This window comes from Prosopis cineraria, unplaced genomic scaffold (assembly GCF_029017545.1).
Source record: "Prosopis cineraria cultivar Desert tree isolate PC_DT_omini unplaced genomic scaffold, ASM2901754v1 PC13, whole genome shotgun sequence".
NCBI classification, from domain to species: Eukaryota; Viridiplantae; Streptophyta; class Magnoliopsida; order Fabales; family Fabaceae; genus Prosopis; species Prosopis cineraria.
The window spans coordinates 23,495,680-23,508,096 of record NW_026555344.1 but is presented as its reverse complement, the minus strand read 5'-3'; the positions used below and the strand labels follow the sequence as shown (position 1 = coordinate 23,508,096).

Sequence of the window (12,417 nt, the reverse complement as noted above, 5' to 3'; positions counted from 1 at the left end):
CTTGAGAAGTACTTACATTGCTCACTTGAGATATTTGTGGAGCCAACATTCTCCCAATCTTGGCAGCTAGCAAGTCCACATATGAATCATTAAGAACTGAGGAACCTACCATATTCACATTTCTCTTTTCCCTTGTAGAGTATTGAGCACCACTTGAAGCCATCTTGTCAATTAGTTCCCAAGCCTTTAAGGAAGTGAGGTCAATCAAGCATCCACCACTAGCGGCATCAATGTTAACTTTGTCTCTTGGAATCAAGCCCTCATAGAAATATTGGACTAAATTCTCACTAGAAATTTGATGGTGTGGGCATTTAGCCAAAAGGCCTTGGAATCTAGTCCAATACTCATAGAGACTCTCATCCTCTCCTTGTTGGACCCCATAGATTTGCTTTCTCAAATTGGTGACCTTGGAATTTGGAAAGAATTTATCTAAGAAGAGTCTTCTTAGCTCAGCCCATGTGCTCACTTTCACATAAGAAGGGTAGTTGAAATACCATTCCTTTGCTAAACCTTCAAGAGAAAATACAAAAGCCTTAGCTTGAACATCATCAACATTTACATGCATAGGCTTCATAGTATCACAAACCAATAGGAAAGTATGCAAAAACCTATGACAATCCTCTCCTGGTAACCCATGAAATTTAGGCAATGCATTAATCAAGGAGGATTTAATTTCAAATTGAACATTAGTAGGAGGAACATATAAGCCATAAGGATTATCATGCCAATTAGGTTGAGTTAATTGCCTAATGCTCCTCTCCTCTCTAGGGTTATGCAAGCCTTCAAATTCATTATTAACATGGCCATCATCATGCAAATTTCATTCCCATTCCCATGGCCCTCATTATGCACATGCTCATGTCCTAAGATACCTTCCATTGTTGAATTACAAACCAAATGAGAATCAAGAATAGGTTGTGATCTTCTCAATCTAGAAATAGTCCTTTCAATTTCTGGATCTAATTCAACAAAAGAGGTATGTTTTCTTCGGGTCATGCACTAATCAAGCTCAAGAAAATTAAGAACAAAGAACAAGCTAAACTAAAATGCAAATCAACATGAAACAATTCAAAACACACAAAAGCAAGAGAAATAATTTTTTTTTTATTTTTTTATTAACTCAATAGCAACAAAATGAAAAAAAAAAATAACACCAAACAAGTAGAAAGAGAGTTAGAAATGCTCAATCAAGAAGCTTTGGCAATTCTGGAATTCGCACAGTAGGCTCTCTGGAGACAGTGAACTTGTGAATTTTCTATCAGCAAATCCACATGAAATTCCCCTGAAACTTTTATGAGAAACACAAGAGATATACAGGAAAATTATATAAAACTTTTAGATTAAAAATCCTTCCCAATCGTTCCCAGAATTTTTCACAAGTTGGTCCTCAAGTCTGGAGAAACAGGATTTCGTCCAGAAGACCTTCAGAGCTTCTAACAAACTTTCAAATAGGAAAATGGAAAAATTGAAGAAAATCCTAAACACAAGAAACAAAGATAAGACAGCGATAAGAAAAATGAAACTGGAATCAATCAATTTGAACGCACAAAGAGGAAGATATGCTAACTCAAAATTGAAACAGGGTTTTGGAATCCTCTGTAATGGCTCCCTGGACCTTGTTAGATTGTAAAATTTCCACAGGACACTTCCCACGTCCAAAATTGACCAAACCAATTTTAAAGTGAAGCTAGGATATAGAGCTTTCAATGAAATAAATTTCAAGTTCAAATTCCCTCAGACTCATTCCCAGTTAATTTTTCAATTTCAGACAGAGACACTAGAAACAGAGTATTTTCAGCTCTACACAAACCAACGAAAATTGCACTAATTTTTTTTTTTTCTTTTTCAAAACAGAATAAAAACACTCAAAACACACAAAAAACACTAAACAAAACACAAAACACAAATTTTTATAATTTTTCAAAAAAATTTTCAGGAACACTAAAAATATAAATTAAGTACTAAACAACCTTAGAATTAAACTTAAACCATTCCCCGGCAACAGTGCCAAAATTTTGATAGGAAATTAGTCGCTTATCCTCAAAATTACACTAAAGCTAACCCTAATGCAATATAGGGCCAACCCTAGGTCATCTCCCAAGGAATGGTTTTAAGTCTAATTGAAAGTTATCTAGTGAAATAAATCAACCAAAGTTTGTAGGAATTTAGTTATCTAGCTAATTATCTAAACTAATTACCTAATATGCAAGTAATTAAAATGCTAGTGAAAGTGAGTGAAATGAACTTCCCTTTTTACAATAATGGAACCCTAGAGATTAGTTGATTTTGGACTCATTATCTTCTCATGATTAGGCTAAGTTTAGCTTCCCTTTCCTCTTGACTAAAGCTGTCATGACTTAAGAAAATTATCCTAAGCCAATTAACCTAATTAGCTAACCTCCCTAGGTCTTAGATTAAAGTCCCTAGTTCAATTAACCAATTGGTGAAGACATTAGCCAAGTGATTCATTCAAAATCCTCTCTCAACAGCCATGGTCAAACACATAAATTGAGCAACCACAAGATTATGTCAAGCTACTCAACAACACAAGCATTAACACCACAAGATTATGCAATATTAACACAAGAAATTCACTAATTGAAAAACACAAGATTATGTGCCAAACAAAGAGTGGCAAAATTCAGTCATGGCTGTCCAAGGAAGAAATTAAATGAAGCAATCCTCTCTCTTTACATCAACATCAAATTCAAATTAGAATTTATAAGCTAAGATGATTAGACCCTAGATTAAGGAATCTAACCATCTAGTAAAAAGAGAAGAGGATAGGAAACAAAAGAACTTAGCCAATTTGAAGCTCAAGACTCATCCTCCATCTTCATCTCTCTAGGATTCCACAAAGAAACTTAGCCAATCTTCATCTTCAAGAACCCTAGTGATTGCTTGTGAAGGCCAAACTCCATAGCTCTTGAATGATGGAAATGAGCTTCAATCCTTGTGAAAATGGAAGGGATGGAACGAAAATGAAGAGAGGAGAAGAATGGTATGAGTTTTGTGGAGGTTTGGTGGCTGAAAATGGAGGTTAGGGTGCTGGAAAATGAAGAACAAAAGAGAGAAAATGAAGAACACTATGAACAAGAGAGAGAGAATGTGGAAGATGAATGAGATATGTGTTGGATCCCATTTGGGACTTAAAATGGCATGCTCCTTGGTGTCTCCCATCAGCTGAAGCTTAATTAAAATAAGGAAAAAGAAATTAAAATGTAAATGGGAGCCTTGTCACACTTGCAAGGTGGCAACTTCCTATTGGTTTGTAGATGATTCCAATGTGTGCCTAATTTCTCATGTGTCATCCACATCATTTTAGCTGATCTAATCCCTCAAAATAATCATAATTCACGTGCAAACCATCAGCCATTGTCCTCAAGGAGTGTTGACCTCAATTGCCCAATTGATGCACAAGTCACATGCCACCTATGTCACATAAATCACATAATTCAATTAAATAGCATATGATATAATAAAATCTAATTCATGTCCAGAATTAAATTCATAATTAGAAGGGAGAATTTATTAAATTAATCAAGTTTCAGGCTGCACAAAATTATATAAAAATTTTCACACAAAGGCAAACCAAAAACTAGGACAAACTAAGACACTTAAGAAAGTGTTAACTTTTTTATTTAATTACTCCCAAACTAAAATTAATTTTAAAAATATAATTTCACCATTCATCAACTGGACATAAAATGCACTTTGTCAATTTTTCTTGTACATTTTCTCAAAAGTTCATTTTTTGGACCAAAATGCCCCTAGTGCACTGATCTTAGAAACTTAGGCAAAGTTCCAAATCTAATGCAATGTGTGCACTTGAAGGTGATAAATCATTAATAAAATGGTCCTAATTGACAAATAAAAGTGGGTAACAAATGTGTTCTATCAAATGTCACTGCGAGAGCTCTTGTTGCTGATTCTATCTATGGTGACAATAAAAGTCGCTACTGAAAGTTGAGAATCAACATGCTCAAGATTATGATACATGAAGATATTCACATGCATTCAAATTGGCAAGATTATGACAAGCAAGAAACATGTTAAATTGATCAAGCTACACTAATATTATGGACCAGCTTTATAAGGCCGAAAATATATCCTCAAAAGCAACAAAACTCTAGTTACAACAATCATTTGTCAATCATATGAATCATCACTTAAGATTACAAGATCAAAGAGTTATACAAATTTATAATTATAGAGAGACAAATTCAAATCTAGCTAGAAAGTAATACAAACTCAAGGTTTCTTCCACCTCATAGTAGCTCCTTTAAAAACTTAACCTTGCATCTTTATGTGATCTTCAAGTTGAAGCTCTAAAATCTTGGCTCTTCTTATTATGAATGTCGCCCAAGAGAAACAAGGTTTGATCCTTATGATGCTTTAAGTTATGGAGAGGAAGATGATAGGAAGAGAATGATATTATTTTTGTGAGATTTAGACGGTTAGATTGAGAGATATGGAGGAGCGAGAGTGAAAGTATATAGAAAAAAGTGAGAGAATTTAATGAACTAGAAGATGAAAATCTAATAAAATGATTGAATGATATGAAAATTCATCTTAATCCTCACTAAAACCTGTTTGGCTGAAATTAATGGTGGTTTACTTGCTAAACAAGTCGCCAAAAAACTAAACACAAGTGATTAGGCAAAGTGAGGTTAAGGGTAGTCTAAAGTGCAAGTCAACTTGAGTGATAATTCAAATATGGCTCTTCCAAGCTTGTCTGTGCATGAACATGTTAAGCTCTTGTATTCTCCCTAATTACATTAGAATTCATGCCGAATGAAGCTTAAATTCAAATCTGAAAGAGTCTTCAAAACCTCTCAACCACATTGCAACTATCTTGAGTTGTGACAAGTCAACTTGATCCCCTGTGCGCAAGTGCACGGTAAAACTCATATGTGCCTCTTTAACCCTTGTAAATCCTACCCAAAATGATCCATCTCAACTCTAAATTCACGTGCCATTAAGCTTCTCAACTGTTTAGCCAAGTCTCTTTTATGTAAAGTATTACTTAAGACAATAACATGAAATTTTACTAAGTTATTTTCACATGTGATAAAATATAAAAATATTTAAACCCTAATATTTGTCTACATATAGCTTCAAAATCCTTCCCAAAACTTCACAAACACACATGGAAAATATAAGATCGCCATGCATGCATGCAAATTAGGTCAAACTTGCCACATTGACAAGTCAACCCAAAACATTGACTTTTTAACCCTAAGTCTAAATGCAACTTTTAAGACCAAATATTTCAACCCAAATGGACCTAATCTCAATGCACACATAAAATTTTAGATTTGCCCTGAAATTCTCAATAAAGCGCAAAATGATCAAAATATCCTTAATATGCATAAATTCTCTCTAGGGCCCAAAACCCTAACTTAACACAAAACATGCATAGTCTAGGGTTCCTTAGCATGAAATATGGCCTCAAATGTCTAAAAAAGTGTGTAACAAATATAATCTATCAATATTCCTCAACACTAATCTTTTCCACTTTGGGCAAAATCATTGAAAGAATACCTCTCATCTCACAAAATTCAAAAACCTAAAAATCAAAGAGGAAAAACACAAATGAAATGCCAAGGAAAATCAAACCAAAAGTTAAGGAGAATTTTCTTGTAAACAAAGGAAACATTACTACCCCAATTAAAGAACCTTATACTTCACAAATAACCCATTAAAAAGGTGTAAAATCATAGAGAAAGCTTCACAAAGATATATTGTTTGCTCTCAATTCCTTCAAATGTTTGAAGGGTATATCATTTCACTCCATGTACTTTAACAAAGCACCCTACCATAGGCTTATAATTCCTCTACCTCTTCACTACTAATTTTCCAATATTCTCAAAAATCAATTGGTCTTTATTATGGATGTAATGCAGCTATCAAAAGGATATACTTGGATTTACATGTAAAAGGGTAGGGTTTTGGCTTAAGAAACCATGTCTTGGCTACAATGTAAGCATGCAACAATGTTCAAAGCTTTTCAATCCTTAACTAAGTGGATATAAACTCAAATGAACAATGAAAATGAGAGGGATATGAACGAACAAGAAACAAAATAATAAGATGACTTGTAACTCAAAAAAACCCTCACATACTTGCTTGACTTTTGCTTTTGCATTTCTTTCTTTTTCTTCTCCCATTTTTTTTCTTTTCTTTTTGGTTTGGTTTTTCTTCTCTCTCTTTTTCCCTTTGGCAACCATTTTTTCCTTTTCCTTCTTGTGATCTTTCTTCTTATTTTCTTCTTTCTATTTCTTTTTTTTTATTCTTCCCATTCTTTGCCATATTTTTTTCTTTTCTCTCATACAAAATCTATGAAATGTATTGGGTTTGAAGATAAGAGTCACATAAAATAAGACTTGTTTCTTTAATAAAATGGAATAGATGTAGGAAAATGAAGGAATGAGTTTATCCACTAAGTTAAACTAAGGAAAATTAAGGACATTGAAGATCACTATATAAAAGAGTACATGTAATCCATGGAGAAACAAAGGGATAGTGTTTGATAAATGAATGAAACAAAAGAAAGGCTTAGGTTGGCAAACAAGGGATAATCAATCACAATAAGATTAGCTAAAAAGCCTTGTACTTTTTATATGAATGCCAAAATCATCTTCTCTACAACAAATGCAATGATATAGCCTTGATTAGGAGGAAAAACAAGTTCTAGAGGGTGCAATAACTAAAGACATAACTCTCATTAGTTAAAGCTCCTTCCATGTTAATTAATTTTGCTTTTCTAATCAAATGCACTAACTCTAATAGAAAACTTGCTTCATAAAGTACAAAAATTAGGGCAACATCATCTCAAAAATTCATATTCCAAATCCCAAAACAATTTTCTCAATTTCCCATGACAACTCAAAATAGAATTTTTATAATTTTTCTAAATTTTTCTAAACAAAGCAAAAAGGAAAACCAATTTTTATGACTCTTCCCTCACACTTAAACCATGCATTGTCCTCAAGGTATGCTCAAGTATGTCCTAGGATACTAATTCCATGAATGAATTCAAGAAAAGTGCAAGAGAATAGTTTTTGGGTGCAAAAAGGCCAAACTTGCCACGTTAACAAGTCAACTCAAAATGTTGACTTTTTAACCCTAAGTCCAAATGCAACTTTTAAGATCAAATCACTAGTGCAAAATGCATCTTTAACGACACTATTTTCCCATAGTTATAAATGTAATTGTTGTTATAAAATCAAAAATAAATATTATGACATTATCATGATAGGTCCCTAATAAAATTGTCATTGTTATCTATATCTTTACAAATAGTTAATTCTATTATTATTAGTATTATTGATATAAATAAATATTATTAATAAAATAATATTATAAATTTAAATTTATATATCTAACGACAAGTCAACTATGACCTATTATTAGATATAAATATTAACGACAAGTCCAAAAATATTTTAAAACCATCAATATTTTTTGGCATATAACATATTATATATATAATATTAATTCACATTATAATTTATAATATATAACGACAGGTCATATATGAACTGTCGTGAGTAATCATAATTAACGACAAGTCCCAAGGGACCTGTCATTGGAAACCCTCAGCATTTTGGAAAAAATATTTTCATATATATATATATAATGTTAATTAATATTATAATTTTAATTACTTTTATTTGTTCATTTATTATTATATATTCATTGGAAACACTCAAATTTTTATCATGTTAATATATTCATTTATTAATATATTAAAAAAGTAATATTAATAAGGCAATAAATTTAAGATCATATAATAAATAATATAAATATATTATATATAATATTTTTATTTATAGTAATATAAATAATATTAATAGTAACATATTATTACTATAAAAAATATTAACAATATATATTATAATACTTAATTATAATTATATTAATACACGTACAATTTTATAATATAAAGACAAAAAAAAAATAGAGTACATATCATGATAGGTGTTATCTCACCTATCGTGATATATGTTAACTAAGAGAAAAATAAATTAATAGTAAATAATAATAAAAAATATTAATATAAATAATAATTTTATTGCTTGTAAAATAAATAATATTAAAAATATTAACAGTGTTTATATATATATATATATTATAATAATTAATTATAATTATATTAATACACACATTTTTATAATACAAAAAATAAAAAAATGGTATACATCACGACAAGTATTACTTGACCCGTCGTGATATATATTTACGAAGAGAATATAAATTAATGGTAACAATTAATAACTAATATTAATATAAATAATAATTTTATTAATTATAAAATAAATAATATTAATAATATTAACTTTAGATAAATATTTCAATATTTAATGACATATATTATTATAAATTTGTGTTTGGTAAAATAATAATATTTAAATAATAAATACAGCATGCATGCGAACCAACGTTTGTCAGCTCAGTTAATAAATATGTATATTTATGCATGAAGTCAAAGGCACGAAAGTGTAGCTAACGACAGTGAATTAATGACTATCGTTAGATAGACACATTAACAACAGGCATGATGTACCTGTCGTTAATTATGGTATATATAATGACAGTTTTACCTAATAACTATCGTTATAAATATGCTACTTTTTACCCCCTACTTCAATAGCCTACTTTCAATTTTTACAACCTTCAATTTTGTCTCATGCCTTCCCTTAGCTTCAACTCTGCCCTTAGCTCCTTCTCCTTTCTGCTCTCTTAACAATTGCCTATAGCTCCCTCCCTTCAACTGTTTCCTCTCCCTCCTCCTTCAGCTTCTCCCATCATCCTATTTTAGCTATTTTCTCTTAGCCCTTAGCTCCTGCTCTTTGTCTTTCATCTTCTCCTTTTCTCTCAACTTGAGATGGCATATTGATGAGAGGAAAATTAATGGCATGCTTTGGTGTCCAACAGATTCTCCATAATGGAAAGAAGTTGATTGATTATTTCATGAGTTTAGTAATGAGCCTAAAAATCTTAGGCTTGGACTTTGTATAGATGGAATGAATCCTTATGGCAATCTTAGTAGCCAACATAACTCATAGCCTATTCTACTAGTGATTTATAATCTCCCTCCTTAGTTGTGCATGAAACACAAATAAATCTTGCTGTCTTTGATGATTTCAGGCCCCTAACAACTAGGAAATGACATAGATGTTTACTTGGCTCTATTGATTAAAGATTTGAAGATGATGTAGGAGGTAGGTGTAGATGTGTTAGATTCATATAAGAATGAGTCTTTTAAATTATGAGCTATGATTTTTTACATGATAAATGATTTTCTTGCATATGAAAATCTGTTTGGATATAGTGTTAAGGGGCATAAAGCATGCCCTATTTGTAAAGAGAACACATCCCATAAATAACTAAAACATAGGAAGAAGATAGTCCATCTTGGTCATCGAAGATTCTTGACACGAGACCACCCTTATCATAGATAGAAGAGGAAATTCAATAGCTCTCAAGAGTATAATCAACCTCCAAAGCCATTAACTGCAAGCTTGGTGTATCAATGAGTGAAAGATATCAATGTGGTATTTAGTAAGAGTCAGAAGAAACAATCTCAAAATAATTAATGGAAGAAGAGATCTATCTTCTTTGATCTCCCTTATTTGAATAGCCTTGAGGTGAGGCACAATCTTGATGTGATGCATATGAACAAAAATGTTTGTGATAGTCTAATTAGAACACTATTAGATATAAAGGGAAAGACCAAGGATGGAGTTAAAGCTAGAATGGACTTGCTTGACCTGGGAATACGAACAAACTTGGGTCCAAGAGTAGACGGAAAGAGGACTTACATGAGTCTGGCCCCTCACACTTTGTCAAAAAGAGAGAAAAAGGTTTTTGTGAGTAGCTACGTGGTATTAAAGTGCCACAAGGATATTCTTCAAATTTCAACCATGAAGGATTTAAAATTAGTTAGTTTGAAGTCTCACGATTTTCATATATTAATGCAACAATTGTTACCAGTAGCAAAGTCAATTATCAAATTATGTGTCTTCTTCAATGCAATTTGTGGCAAAGTCATTGATCCTGAGAAATTAGATGACTTGCAAAATGACATTGTTATTACCTTATGTCAACTTGAAATGTATTTTGTTCCATCATTTTTTGACATAATGGTACACTTAATTGTACATTTGGTGAGAGAAATAAAGTTGTACGACCCTATCTGTCTGTGTTAGATGTATCCATTTAAGCGGTACATGAAAATTCTTAAAGGGTATGTGAAGAATCCCCATTGTCCAAAGGCCTCTATCGTTGAAAGATATGTTGCTGAGGAGGTTGTTAAGTTTGTACCAATTATTTATCAGAAGTAAAATCTACTAGAGTTCCTGAGTCTCACCACGAGGGTATAAGAATTGAAGGGTAAGGGACATAAGGAATGAAAGTAAAGCCCATGACACACAAGGAAGTACAACAGGCACATTTGTACATCTTGAATAAGATCAATGAAGTTTAGGATTACTTAATCGCACATCAAGAGGAATTAAAGGATCAGAATCCTAAAAAGATTAAGAAATGGTCACTAAGTAAGCACAACAAACATTTTCCACTTTAGTTTAGGGCAAAGGTAAAGGAGGATCATAGAAAGTCTAATCTTTTGGATACATTAAGATGGTTAGCTAGTGGTCTTAACATTAATTTCAAAACTTAGAGTGGATATGACATTAATGGGTATTCATTCTATACAAAAGATCAAGATGACAATAGCACCATGCAAAATAGTGGGGTGATGGTAATAACCAAAGAAATATATTTTTCTAGTTTGAAAGATAAAAATCCAATATTAGCATCTAGGTCATACTTTGGAGTTATTGAAGAAATATGGGAAGTTGACCACTTCAAATTTAAGGTGCCCATTTTTAAGTGTAGGTGGGTTGATAGGAAATATGTTCAAATAGATAAGCTGGTTTTTACTTTGGTTGACCTTAATGAGGTAAGTTATAATGAGAATCCTTTCATTATGGCTACTCATACAAGACAAGTTTTTCATGTCATTGATCTAATAGATAAAAGATTGTCTATGGTTCTATTAGGAAAAAGTCTCCTTACTCACGGTGAGAATGATGAGTCAAGTTTTGATATTAATGAGATTCTACCTTTTATGCTGGCCCAACCTCTGTTAGATGTTGAAGATGAAGAAGATAATATATATGATATGAGAACTAATCATGATAAAGGTATATGGGAGAATTAAAATATAGTTATAATGATAATTAAAATTATAGTATTAGAATAGTATTTTCCTTCTTTATGCTCTTATTTTTACAATAGTTTAATTAAATTTATTATATTATGCTAACCTTCTTATCTTATTTGTTTTAAGAGTAATATGGAGAATGTATCTAGCACCTACACTGATAAAGACAAGCCCAAAAAAAGTAGAAGAGGAACCATAAGACTTACAAAGTTGGCCCAAATTGATGGGAAGATTCACCTTGATTTTGATGAGATAGGTGAGCCAATTGATAGGAAAAAAGGAAATTTTTTTAAAAGTTATGTTAGACTTATAGAATGTGAAAAGATTAGTATCCTGGAGGATGAATGGGATAATGTAAAAGAAAGTGAAAGAGATGAAGTTTGGGACACTATATAGGTACATTTCTAATTGTTAGTAAATTCATATCTAATTTTCAAAGTTATTATTTTCATATCATATTTATTTTTTGTTGTATCGAATTATTAGTTGTTACTAAATTCATTATTAACATTTGTTATTTCACATATTACTTATGACATACCTGACACTTTCAAGCACAAGTGGCTTTCATATGATGCGAGCTGAAGGCGGGATTTCAAATCCAAACTCACTAGAGATTACATGTTTCCCAAAGTTGACAATGAAAATGAAGATGGTAGTGACAATGGTATCAATAAACAACAATCATAGGATAAATATCTTTTTATTGATTATGAGACATGGATAAAATTTGTTGAGAGTAGATATAATTCCAATTTTTGGGTAAGTGAAAGAAAAATAGATATGCAATTGTTATTATTAAACTTATATTTTATAACAAATACTTTTTATTGTGTTTTTTAATAGGAAAAAAGTAAAAAAGGTTGAGAGCATTGCAAGAAAAACCCATACACTCATACCATGTCTCGAGGAGGATATAAACATGTTTATGATATAATATTATAGGAGAAGTGGGAAGATAAAAACAAGCAGTAGTGGTTGATAATATTAGAGATATTTCTCTTCCATCTCCTATTAGCTATGTCGAAGCGTGGAAGAGAGGATGAATGAATAAAAAGGGAGTTTATTACTACTGAAGCTAGAGAAGTGGCTATGAAGATTGTAAGTATTCTATTAGTTAACATTTAGATTATAAGATTTAAATATACTAATTGCATTGGTTACTTGCATGTTTTAAGATTCTT

General features: G+C 31.4%; 1 non-coding gene across 1 annotated transcript; it reads left to right on the top strand.

Annotated features, from left to right (window-relative positions):
• The first annotated feature begins 293 nt into the window (after positions 1-293).
• Positions 294-400, top strand: LOC129291912 (small nucleolar RNA R71). The gene has a single exon (XR_008588806.1). It is a non-coding gene; the product is annotated as a small nucleolar RNA R71 (small nucleolar RNA).
• The last annotated feature ends 12,017 nt before the right edge of the window (positions 401-12,417 follow it).